Here is a 12,521-nt window from a genome sequence, read left to right as displayed (position 1 = left end):
TTTTTTTTTTTTTTTTTTTTTTGAGACAGGGTCTCACTATGTAGTTGAGACTCACCTGGAACTCACTAAGTAGCCCAGGCTGGTCTCGAACTCACTGCGATCCTCCTGTCTCAGCCTCCCAAGTGCTGGGATTACAGGCGTGCACCACCACACCCAGCTTGTCTAGCTTTTTATTAGTGTCCTCTATGAGCTTCTTAATTTTATTGCATCCATTATCTGATTAGTTATGTTTTCTGTGGTCCTGCTGAGCACTTCATTGATCTGTTTTTTTAATCACCTGTTACCCTGTTGAATCATTCAACGGTATGACTTTTGCTTTCCTCCCTCTCAGTACCCCATGGATTGCTGTTAGGGAGTTGGGAGTTTTAGGGGATATTTTGTTGTCTTGTCTTCTCATGTTTCCATTGTTTTTTTGTTCATTTTGTTTTGCATGTGGTTGTTTATAATGGAAATACCTTGTTGCTAATATGGATATCTCTTTAGTTAGTCTGCTTTTCAGTGATGCACTCAGGGTGAGGTAACTATAGTCCTTTGCTTCAGTCCCCAGGTTGGATCATCTCTATTAATATGGGGATGGTGGTGGTGTAATTGGTCAAGCACCCAGTTGTCTAGGAATGGACCACGGAGATTTAATGTCACCAATGTAATCTTGGTATTGGTCTTCAGAGAAAACCTACTAATAGCAACAATGCTGTGACCTTGGCAATATTAAGTAAATCAACAACAGTCTAAGAAAACTAGATATTGACATATTGTAAGAACCAATAATGTCCCACCTTTAACCTTAGAAAAGAAATCCGCAGTTATAGTACAAATCCAATGATCAACCAAATAATGACATGCAACAAATATTTACTAAATGTGACAACTGTACCTCCACTAATGATAGAAAAGAATTCAACAGTAGTAACATAGACTAATTATCTAAAGATTAATAAAGCTAAATGGTTATACTATTAAAGACACAGAGGATTGAGAATGGGAAAATGCAGAAAGAAAATTTTGAAAAATTAAACAGATGAGGAGGAGAGAAAAGCAAGATAAAGTATCCTATTATTGAGTAGAAGGATATTTATAGAATTGCATAAAGGTTACAGGGGGGAAAAACCAATTAGAAATAGAACATAATAGAAAAGGGGGAGAGAAAAAATAATATGGAGAATAAAAATAGAAAAAAACAAGTAAGGAAAAGAAGACAAAAAAAAAAAGAAGAAGAAGAAGAAAAATAAAGTCCAAAAATCAAGAAAAAATGTTTTCCTCTGTATTTTTGAATGAATGGTTTCCTTCTAGGATCCATAGGTTTGGAGTCCAGAAAATCTGTTTTTCCCACCTAGTCTCAGAACTTGTGGGCTTGTGGGATGTTCCTCTGTGCTGAAGGTCCCCCTGTTTACCCCGGGCTGTGGCGCGGTCCATGCTGAGATGTGTCTTTGCTCACAGTGGATAGGGAAGGTAATCAGACCTCAGATTTATGCTGGATGTAGGCAGCAGGACAAGGATTTAAGTACTGATTGCCAGCAGGCACTTTCATACCCAGCTATTTCTGAGCCCAACTCAAGCCAGGCTTGGCTTCTCATTGTGGGGGGCAGCGCCTGTGTCCTTCCTGGCCTGAGTATACATTTCTGGGGATATCTTTCCTGTCTGCAGCAGTCTCCTGTTCCTGTCTCTCACCCAGTCACTCTGGGAGTCCTGAAGTGTAGTTGTTTCATAGTTTTTCTGAGTCCCTGACTTAACCAATCAGTCTCCTCCCAAAAAGCACCTGATCAAGCACTCTCTGGCCATATGGCATTCCTCTCCGATGTCGCCTACTATGGTGAAAGGAGTCTCCCTGGAGCAAAACTCTACTCTGTTTTTGTACTTCACAAAGGCTGTGGGCTCCACTGCCATTTCTCCCTGAATCTCCCAGCCCTGGCTGCTTACCTTGTTTCTAGGAAGCCTGGTTCTCCTCTCTGCACATCGCAAGAGCCAGAGAGTACAAGTTGTTTCCTTCCTTTCTCTGCCTTGTGGACCATCTTTCCAACATCTCTGTAGCTTCTAATTTTTCATGTCAGTTCCTTCCCAATTCCTGGTGATCTGCTCCTCTTTTTTTCTTTGACAGGTTGTTATTTTCCAGTGTCTGTATTTTGGATCTTGGAGAAACTGAATTTTGCTACCAATCACCAGTTTTCCATTTTCTTCTTTTCCCCGCTTCTGTTGGTTCTTTTCCTTACTGTGCAGAAACTTTTTATTATTATTTTTAAAATCCTCATAATTTTAATGGTTGATAGCTTCTGGTTGACTCTGAATGGTACAGTTAAACACTGTACTTAAAGACCCCCCCAAAGAACATTCCTACTCGCTCGGCAGTGTTGGCTTCTATCCACAGTCCACTGCCCAGTTAAGACTTCCATAGCCTCAAACCCCGTCTGGGGTTATGGAAATCCACATTTTTGGAATAAGCTGAAAAAAACCCTTAGTACACCCATGATCTGTGTTTTTTAAAAACAAAACAAAACAAAAAACAAATATTAAACCAAACACCTTCCCAGGCTCCACAGCCTCACAGAGCAAAGTGTTACTTGATTTAAAAAACAAAACAAAACAAAACAAAAAACCTCTGCATGCTCTTGTCTCTTGCAGGCTGTTTGGTTTTGCTCCCCTCCCTGTTCACTGGAGTTATATAGCATAGAGTTCACAAATCTTTACACAGTACACCGGGGCGGCCAGTGCTATCGTGCTGTGCATTCTTTTTCTGTACAGGTCATCCTTCCAGACCAGCACCGCCAGAGCAGAGGAGTTGAATGTGTGAAGGGGCAGTAGAGACAGTTTATAGGCATCATACTCTCTCCTTGGTACTTACAGTGAGGGACACACTGCCAGGAGTTCCCATACAGCGTGCAGCAGACCAACCTCAGCACACCAGCGGGAGGGAGATATAGTAGGAACAATCCAGGGGCAGTGCCCACCAGCACAGCTGTCTTATGCAGGCAGTCGCCCACGGTGATCCAGCCCATGTCTCTTCACCGGCTCAGGTGAGCCTGATGACAATGTACTGGGCTTTCAGGGCCTGTTCCAGCTCATACTCAAACTGGCCCGGGGAATCCTTGCCACTGTAGATCTCATGCGTGATGTAGCAATCTATGTCAGACAAGGTGACACTCTCAGGTGCTGCTGCTGCTGCCCAGGCCCAGACCCCTCCTTCTCCACAAGGCCATTTTGGAGACCGTGCAGAAACTTTTAAACTTTTAGTTCCATTTATTGATTCTTACTGTTATGATTTGTGTCTTCACTTCAAATATTTCCCCTGTATTTTCTTGTAGCACTTTCAAAGAGGCAGGTCTTAAACCTAGTTCTCTGATCCGTTTGAACCGAATTTTGAACAGGGTAAGAGATGAGGATCTAGTTTTAATCTACATGTATGTAGATATCCAGGTTTCCCGGCACCATTTTTTCCTCCACATTTTTAATTGGTACATTTTAGATATACATAATGATAGCGGTCATCATAGGGAATTACATGACGTATCTTGCTTCTTCCCTTTTTCCCCACTCCACTCCCCTCCCTTCAGTCCCTCTTCTCCTTCTTTACAAAGCTTTGTTTCCATTCTTTTCTTCCATTCTTTCTTCCTTCCTTTCCCCTACCCCTCCCTTATTCCCCTTCTCTTTTGAACATTTTATTCCAAGTTCCCAATATCTATTACCTATTTTCATCCTTATTTCCACTTTCAGTTTTTCACACCAGAGAAACAATGCAGTATTTAAATATGTGTGTCTGATTTATTTCACTTAAGAGGATGGTCTTGGACCGAGGATTTAGCTCAGTGGTTCTGCCACCTGCCTCATAAGCATAAGGTCCTAAGTTTGGTCTCTGGTACCAAATAAATAAATAAGTTAATTAATTAAATTAAAAAGTATGGTCTCGAGGTCCATCCATTTAGCTAGAAATGTCTGAAGCTCATCCTTCCTTATGGTAGAGCAGTACTCCATTGTATTAAACACACACACACACACACACACACACCTTCCAATCACCAGTTGATGGTCATTTGGGCTGTTTCCAAGATTTAGCTTTTACAAGCTGTGCTGCTATGAACATGGGTGTGCATATATCGCTGTGATGTGATGCTTTTAATTCTTCCTGGAAGATACCAAAGGGGAATAGCTCAGTCAAATGGAACCTCTAGTTTTAGCTTTTTGAGGAATCTCCACACTGATTGCTGCAGTGGTTGCACCAGTCTACACCCTTGACAACAGTGGAGAAGGGTTCCTTTTTCTCCACAGCCCCACCAGCATTTGTTATTGGTTGATTTCTTGATAGCAGCCATTCCTTCTGGAGTAAGATGGCATCTCAGCATTGTTTTAATTTGCATTTCTCAAATGACCAGTGATGCTGAGCATTGTTTCATATATTAATTTGCCGTTTCTACTTTTTTTTTTGGTACTGGGGATCAAACTATAAATACCTAATACTTTCCAGTGAAGGTATTTGGCTCCTTTGTCAAAGATAAAATGGCTGAGTATGTCTGGAGTTGTTTCTTTATCTTCTGATCTGTTCCAGTGATTCTTGATTTTTTTTTTTTTTTTTTTTTTTTTTTTTTTCCAGTTTTTTTTTTTTTTTTTTTTTTTTTTTTTTTTTTTTGCCGGTACCATGCTGTTTCTTTTAATCACAGTACATACAGCTTTGTAGTATAATTTCACAGTAAGGGTTGTGATGCCCCTACCTTGCCTTTGTTGCCCAAAGTTTTTGCTATTCTAGGTCTCTTCTAGGTTCCAAATGTATTTTAGGATTGTTTTGCTAATTCTGTAAAATATGCTATTGGTATTTTGACTGGGATTTCGTTAAATCTTTATAACAATTTTGAAAGTATAAACATTTTCATTATATTGGTTCTTCTTACCCAAGAACAAGGGATATTTTTCCATTTTCTGATATCCTCTTCAATCTTCTTTTTCAGAGTACTGTAGTTTTCAACATACTTCCTTCTTTAAGATTGATTTCTAGATATTTCATTTTTTGGGTGTTCCTGTGAAGGGTGCTGTTTCTCTAATTTATCTTTCAGTGAGTTTGTTATTTGTGTACAGGAATGCTATCAATTTTTGAATGTAGACTTTGTATCCAGCTATGTTACTGAATTTGGTTATTAAATCTAGAAGTATTTTGGTGTAGTTTTTGGGGGTCTTCTATGTGAGCATCATGTCATTCACAAATAACGATAATTGAACTTCTTCATTTCCTATCCTTATTCCTTTTATTTGTTTCTCTTGTCTAATTTCTCTGGCTAGTATTTCCAGAACTATAATAAGAGTTCCAGAACTACAATAAGAGTTATGGTAGTGGACATCCTTGTCTTGTTTATGATTTTACAGTCAAGATTATGGTGGCTGTTGGTTTGTCATAGGTGGCTTTTATAAGACTGAGATAAAGATCATCCATTTCAATATTCTGTAGGTTTTTTTTTTAATCATGAATGGGTGTTGGACTTTGTCAAATGTTTTTTCTGCATCTATTGAGAGGATCATATAGTTTTTGTCTTTGGCTCTGTTAATATGGTGCACTATATTTATTAATTTGTGTATGTTGAGCCATCTCTGCAACCCTGGCATGAATCCTACTTAGTCATGGTGTATAATCTTCTTGATGATTTGCTGCATTTTATTCACCAGTATCTTATTGAGGATTTTGTGTCTATGTTCATTAGGGAGATTGGCCTGTAGTTCTTTTTCGGTCGTATCCTTCTCTGGTTTGGTGTCAGGGTAATGCTTGCTTCCAGGAATGAATTTGGGACCATTGCTTCTGTTGTGGTTTGTGTCTAGATGTCCCCTCAAAGCCTCATGAAGTCTTAGATGGAGCTTTTTTAGAGGTGGCTGAATCTAGAGTGTGTGATTGATTCATGGTACAATGCTAGGCTCAAAAACTCAAGGATTAAGGGTGTGAGTGCTATCTACCCTAAGTAATCTGGATTAGATAAAAGGGACAAAAAGATACTGTTAAATTCCCTTGTTGCTTTTGCACTTTTCCACAGTCAAGAACTGTTGCCCCTCTATCATGTGCCACTCTGCCTTGGAGCCAGCCAATTATGTATTGAAACCTCTACGAACTGTGAGGTAAATAAACCCTTTCCCTTTTAACTTTGGGTGTTAGGTATTTTGTCTCCATAATGAGAGAAGAGTAACTAAGACATAGCTTTCTTTCAGCTTCATTAGAGAGTTTGAGAAGTGGTAGCATTAGGTCTTCTCTAAATTTCTTATAGAATTCAGCAGTGAATCAGGGCCTGAACTTTTCTTTGTCAGTAGGTTTTTAATTACATCTTCAATTTCATTGACTGATATTGGTTTATTTAGAATTTTTATATCTATTTTCCCCCTCTCCCCTATATCTTCTACTACTTTTTTTTTTTTTTTGTACTGGGGATTGAACTCGGGTCCCTGCACTTGCAAGGCAGGCAGCAGAACCACTGAGTTAAACCCTTGGTCCTCCCCTATATCTTCTTAAATATCTCCATGCATATCTTCACCTTTTTCATTCTTAATTACATGGATTTGAATCTTTTCTTTCTTTTTATAAGGTTAGCTAAGGGTTTGTCAATTTTTTAATCTTTCAAAGAATCAACTCTTTTTTTTGTTTGTTTTTGGGGTTTTTTTGAGACAGAGTCTCACTATGTAGTTGAGACTGACTGGGAACTTACTGTGTAGCTTAGGCTGGTCTCGAACTCACAGCAATCCTCCTGTCTCAGCCTCCCGAGTGCTGGGATTAAAGGCATACACCACTATACCCAGCTTCAACTCTTTGATTCATTGATTTTTTTTAAAGAAATCTTTCTTTTCATGATTGCTAACCACAATCCTGTCTTCTATATCTGATATTCAGTTCTCACATTGGCTCATTATGCTGCATATATTTTCAGTGGAAATTTTAATCTCCTGGCCATCTGTTTGAATCTAATTCATGGACTTCATTTCTTTCCTATGTTGGACATTTATGGTTTCCATTATTTTCCTAAGATCCTTCTTCTTTTTTTTTTTAAAATCTGTATCTGCTCTAGAGTAACTAACTATGTCTTTCATTATGGTCACCATCTCTGTGATTACCTGAGAAATTATTTCTGATTTGATTTTTTCTACAGCCTCATTCGTTATTTCTGCTGTTACCACTTCAGAGAATCTACGTGGTGGCTTTGGAATTATTCCACTTCATTGCCCCTGGGTTTGTCTTTGGTGAGCTGGAAGTCTTGAATTGCATCTTTCTTAAGTGTCTTCGAATTTTCTTTCTTTCTTTCTTTTCAGTTTAATTCCTGGGTTGGTGATTGTAAATTGCTTATGGTAAGTAGTTTTATTGCTAGTATTTAGAGCCCTTAAGAAATGACTACTTAGATATGTCTTCCAGATGTAGCTGACTTTTGGGTTTTGAGCCGGTTGCAAGATCCTACCTCTTCAATTTATTGGGGATGAGAAGTTGCTGCCTATTTGGCCTAATCCTTCATGCTTGGCCACTGGCTTACAGTATTATTTATGACCCTTAGGCAATCTCAGGCTGATGTACCAGGAAGAACAACTGACTAAAACAATTACATCATCTTGGCTAAAGTATTATAATCAGCAATAGCAATAGCATCAAACATAGTTTATAAAATGGCAAACTGTGATAACTATTAATTTGTCACTTTTAACCACATGAACTATGTTTGTGGTTATATAACAAAGTCTAAACCAAACCAGAAAATTGTATACAGTAAATATTCCCTCAATATGGCAATTTTACCCTCAGAGGAGAAAATTTAAGAGGTTAGTGGGGGATAACAGAGAAATAGAAGAAGAAGAAGAGATTAGGAATAAGGCTGGAGAATGAAGGAAGATTATACAAACTTTTGGAAACTGGTGAAGAAGACAAAAGGGAAAAAGAGAAGAAATAAAAGAAGAAATAAAAACAAAGAACAGAATAACAACAAAAAACTAGAAAATATGTCCACACTCATATAAAAACTAGAACAATAAAAAAACACATAACCAAAAAAAGAAGAAAATAAAATCCACTTCGCTTCAAGATGTGTCTCTGCTGTCACTGGTAGACACAGTGGGCAGACAGAGCCCATATCCATGTTGATTAATCCCAGGAAAACATCTGTAACTTATGACAGGGTAGTAGATAATCCCAGCAAGCCTGCACCTTTAGTTCTACTGAAGTTCAGGTGGTTTCTGGTTGTGAAGCTGGAACCTGATTTGTTCAGGCTGCAACACTCCATGTGACTTCTGGCAGTTTGAACTCAACTCTTTGACCTCCTGCCAATTTGAACTTCGTTCTGTTTCACCCTGACATTGGGAGCTGCTAGATGGAGCCAGCCTGCAGCTCCTCTGGGTTCCAAGTTCGGCTGGCTTCTCTCTGAGATGGCTACTGCCCAATCATCCTCTCCTGTGGGATGTCTGAATCCAAATAACTCACCATCCACTACAGTCTGCTGCATGCCTTGCTCTGTTCCACTGTTACATTTCTCTGTGGAGGCCTTTGAGGTTGCCAGTAGTCTCCATTTGCCTGCAGGTTCAATCTGCCTCACCCATTAAGTGTGTCAAGGCTCAGGGAGAAAGTGCCACTTGCCAGCTCCTTCTGCATTGAGGTCTTTCTTTTCACTCTCCCCATGGGCTTCAATTCTCACTTCAGATCCACCCCAGATCCTCACTTACCTCCTTTTTCTCACATTTCTATAGCCCAGCATGTGGACACAAAATCTCAAAGAGGCTGTTTCTATGCTCTTACCTAATCCAGCTATCTTCCTGGAAGTCCAGCACAATTTGTTAAGGAGGCTTTTTTAGCCAATGTATGTTTTGGGCTTCTTGTCAAGAATCAGATGGTCACAGTCATGTGGGTTTGTTTCTGTATCCTCTGATCCCACTGATCTATTTTTGCACTAGTACCATGTTGTTTGTGTTACTATGACTTTATAGTATGATTTGAAATTGGATATTATTATATTGCCATTGCTGTTCTTTTGTCTTTTTTTTTTTTTTTTTGTTTTTTGGTACCAGGGATCGAACTTGGGTCCTTGCGCTTGCAAGGCAGGCGGTAGATCCGCTGAGCTAAATTCCCAGTCCAATGTTCTTTTGTCTTTTAATTGCTTTTGCTATTGTGGGGCTTTTGCGTTTCCATATAAATTTTAGGATTGTTTTCTAGTTCTGTGAAGAGTCTTACTGGATTTTGATGGGGATTGCACTGAATCTGCAGATTGCTTTTGGTAATAAAAGCCATTTTAACAATATCAATTCTGCTGACCCATGAACAAGGAAGATTTTTTCATTTTCTAGTGTCTCTATTTCTTTAGTGTTCTGAAAGTTTCATTGTAGCGGTCTTTCATTTTTTTGGTTAGTTTGATTCATAGTTGGTTTTTTCCGAAGCTATTGGGAATGGAATTATTTTCCTGGTTTCTTTCTCATCTAGTTCATTATTAGTGCATTGAAAAGGTATTGATTTTTAAATCTTGATTTAGTATCCTGCTTTTTGGGGACTTTTATTTATTTATTTATCACTTTGTGTGACAGGGTCTCACTATGTAGTTCAGCCTGGCCTTTAAAACACTCTGCAGCCCAGCTGGTCTCAAGCACAAGATAATCCTCCTGCCTCAGGCTCCTACGTGGGGTTACAGGTGTGCACCACTACTACACCTGGCACTTTTGAGTTTTTAAAAAATTTCTTCCAATAGATTTGTAGGAGTTCTTAATATATTCAAAATACTAATATTTTCTCAGTTATTAGTTTTATAAGTGTATTCTATTAGTTGATGGCCTGTTTTCTTACCCATTTTTAAATGTCTTTGAATAGAATTCTTTTTTGTTTTGTTTTGTTTTGTTGGTGCTGGGGATTGAACTTTGGACCTTGTGCCTGCAAGGCAGGCAGTAGAACCACTGAGCTAAATCCCCAGACCTAGAATTCTTGATTTTAGTCTGTTCAAATATATTAATTTTGTATTTTATTGTGACTGCCCTTTGTGTATTAAGAAATCCTTCCCTAAGCTCAAGGTCCTGAGTTTGATTTCTGGTACAAAAAAAAAAAACTTTCCTGATCAAAGTCATATATAATATCCTATGTTTTCTTGTAAGTATTTTATTTTAAAAATTAATAATTAATGTTGGGCATTAAATCTAGGGCCTCCTTCATGCTAGGCCAATGCTCTACTACTGAGCTGTACCTCTAGTCCCTTCTAACATTTAAAATTTTTGAACATATAATTAGTAATTACTTTTTATGTAGGGCAAAAGGTGATAATCCAATTTGCTTTATCCATTCTTTGGTGATGTGCAATGTCACCATTCATATGCCCAGTTTCCATAATGTGTGAGTCAGTTTGGGGTCCTCTATTTTATTTCACTGTAAAATTTGCCTACCACTCTTAACCCAATCTGACATTATCTTTTTTGGGGAGTGAGTGAGACAGGGTCTCGCTATGTAGTTCAGACTGCCCTGGAACTCACTATGTACCCAGGTTGGTCTCGAACTCACAGCGATCCTCCTGCCTCAGCCTCCCGAGTGCTGGGATTACAGGCGTGCGCCACCAAGCCTGGCTGATATTATCTTAAACATTGCCATTTTTTCAGTCTTGCTATATGGTAAGAAAAATTTCCTTGCCTAGTTATTTTCTTTTGGTGTCTTAAGTAGTTTCAGGAATTAACATACACATATTAAACCCTCTATTGCAATTTTTATAGAAATTTCTTTAAATCTGTGAGTCAATTCAAGGTGAATTGACATCTTTAAGATCCTGAATCCTCCTATCTATGAGCATGGCATATATGTCCATTTACTTAGGTTTCCAGACTTTTTCAGTAAAATTTTATAATTTTGTCCTTATAGATAGTACACATCTTGTGTAAGATTACTAGATACCTTATATGTTGTGGATATTGTCATTCTTTTCACCATTCCTAACATGCTAGTGAAAATATAACTCCTTTAATTTGCATTCTTTGTTCATTAATCAGATGAACATTTTGAATATGCTTTTGATCATTTGAATGCCTTCTTATGAATTCTGGACATACAGTTTGTTCATTTTTCTATGTGATTTATGGCAGACATTCTGGTCCAATTGCTATCTATTCTTTCTTCTTCCTTGTTAATAGAACTGATTATGTTTCTACCTTCAGAGGAATTCACCCTAGCACCTGGGTAATTCTTGGTTGGCCTAGGTCAATCATAGTAATTTCATTCTCCTTTTTTTTTTTTCCGTATTGGTTAGTGTAACCCATTTTCTAACCAATAGGATATGAGGGAAGGATCTTTTGGGGAGATTTTCTAGAAAGCTTTCCTTGCACTTAAGAAGGAAATAAATAAGACAGTAGAGTGTCTTCTATTTCTAATCCTCTTGAATATGTTTCGTGGTGTCATTACAACTATCTTGTGACCATAAGGACTCACTACTGGGGATAAAATTACATGCTTAGGATGGCAAAAGAGAAAAATGGGGAGCCTAGGCGCTTCATAACATCAACACTTAGTGGGTAATTTACATATATTAACTCTTCCCATCCTTATAACAATGTGGAAATAGGAACTATTCCATGACCACTTTCAAAAGAGGAAACTGATGAATAAACAGGGCTGGTAACTTGTTCCATGTCATACACCTAGTAAGTGGAAGAACTAGGATGTAAAACCAGCAGTCCGGTATCAGAGCCTGCACGGTTGGTCTATGTACTACAGTATCTTTTATTAAAATCAGACCACAAAATCAACAACTCCAAAAGTTGCCCTATCTTTAGACTTCTTATATGAAATTATACATTTCTTTATTGTTCATATGACTTTGAATGAAGTTTTCTGTCACTTACAGTCTAAGATATTGGGTATTATTAATATTTCAGAAATTTTGTCCCAATTTTCATGTATTGCTATAGGAGTGTTTGTAGCACTCTGAAGTAGGATAATTTGGGGAGACATAGCAAAAGAGTTTAGAACATTCATTCATACCCCCGCTTTTATTTATTTATTTATTTTTGGTACCAGGTATCAAACTCGGGACTTTGTGTTTGTGAGGCAGGCAGCGGAACAACTGAGCTAAATCTCCGGCCCTCATTTATACTCTTTTAACAACCATGTCCATGTTTAGAAATTTATTTTTAGGAAATAATTAGAAACAGGCACAAAGACTAATCACAATAATGTTTTTCACTATTATTTATAATACAAAAAGAAATAAACCTAGGGCTGGGGATTTAGCTCAGCGGTTCCACTGCCTGCCTTGCAAGAGCAAGGACCCGAGTTCGATTCCTAGTAGCAAAAAAAGAAAAGATAAGAAAAGAAAAGAAATAAACCTAAATGTTAAAAATTAGGAGATTGATCTGGGACATTATACTACAGTAGTATAATGGAATATCATGTTTTAAGGAATAATAACATAATAAATGCTTAATGATTAGGAGAGCTGTTGAGAACATATTGTTAAGTATAAAAGGAAAGCTGCAGTTTGGCAATTTCTTTCAAAACTATGAATTTATAATACAACCCAGCATTTTTCTTTGAGAAAGAATGTCCAAATAGGAACTTGTACATAAATGTTCAT

The 12,521-nt window shown here is 37.9% G+C and overlaps 1 pseudogene; it reads right to left on the bottom strand.

The window, feature by feature from the left end:
• Window positions 1-2,652: 2,652 nt before the first annotated feature.
• On the bottom strand, window positions 2,653-3,191 carry LOC104877142 (annotated as a pseudogene).
• Between the last annotated feature and the right edge of the window lie 9,330 nt (window positions 3,192-12,521).

The sequence above is a fragment of the Fukomys damarensis genome, unplaced genomic scaffold, assembly GCF_012274545.1.
Source record: "Fukomys damarensis isolate Sample0158 unplaced genomic scaffold, DMR_v1.0_HiC HiC_scaffold_21, whole genome shotgun sequence".
NCBI lineage: Eukaryota > Metazoa > Chordata > Mammalia > Rodentia > Bathyergidae > Fukomys > Fukomys damarensis.
Note: the sequence above shows the minus strand (reverse complement) of the source record. Positions and strands in the feature narration are given on the sequence as shown.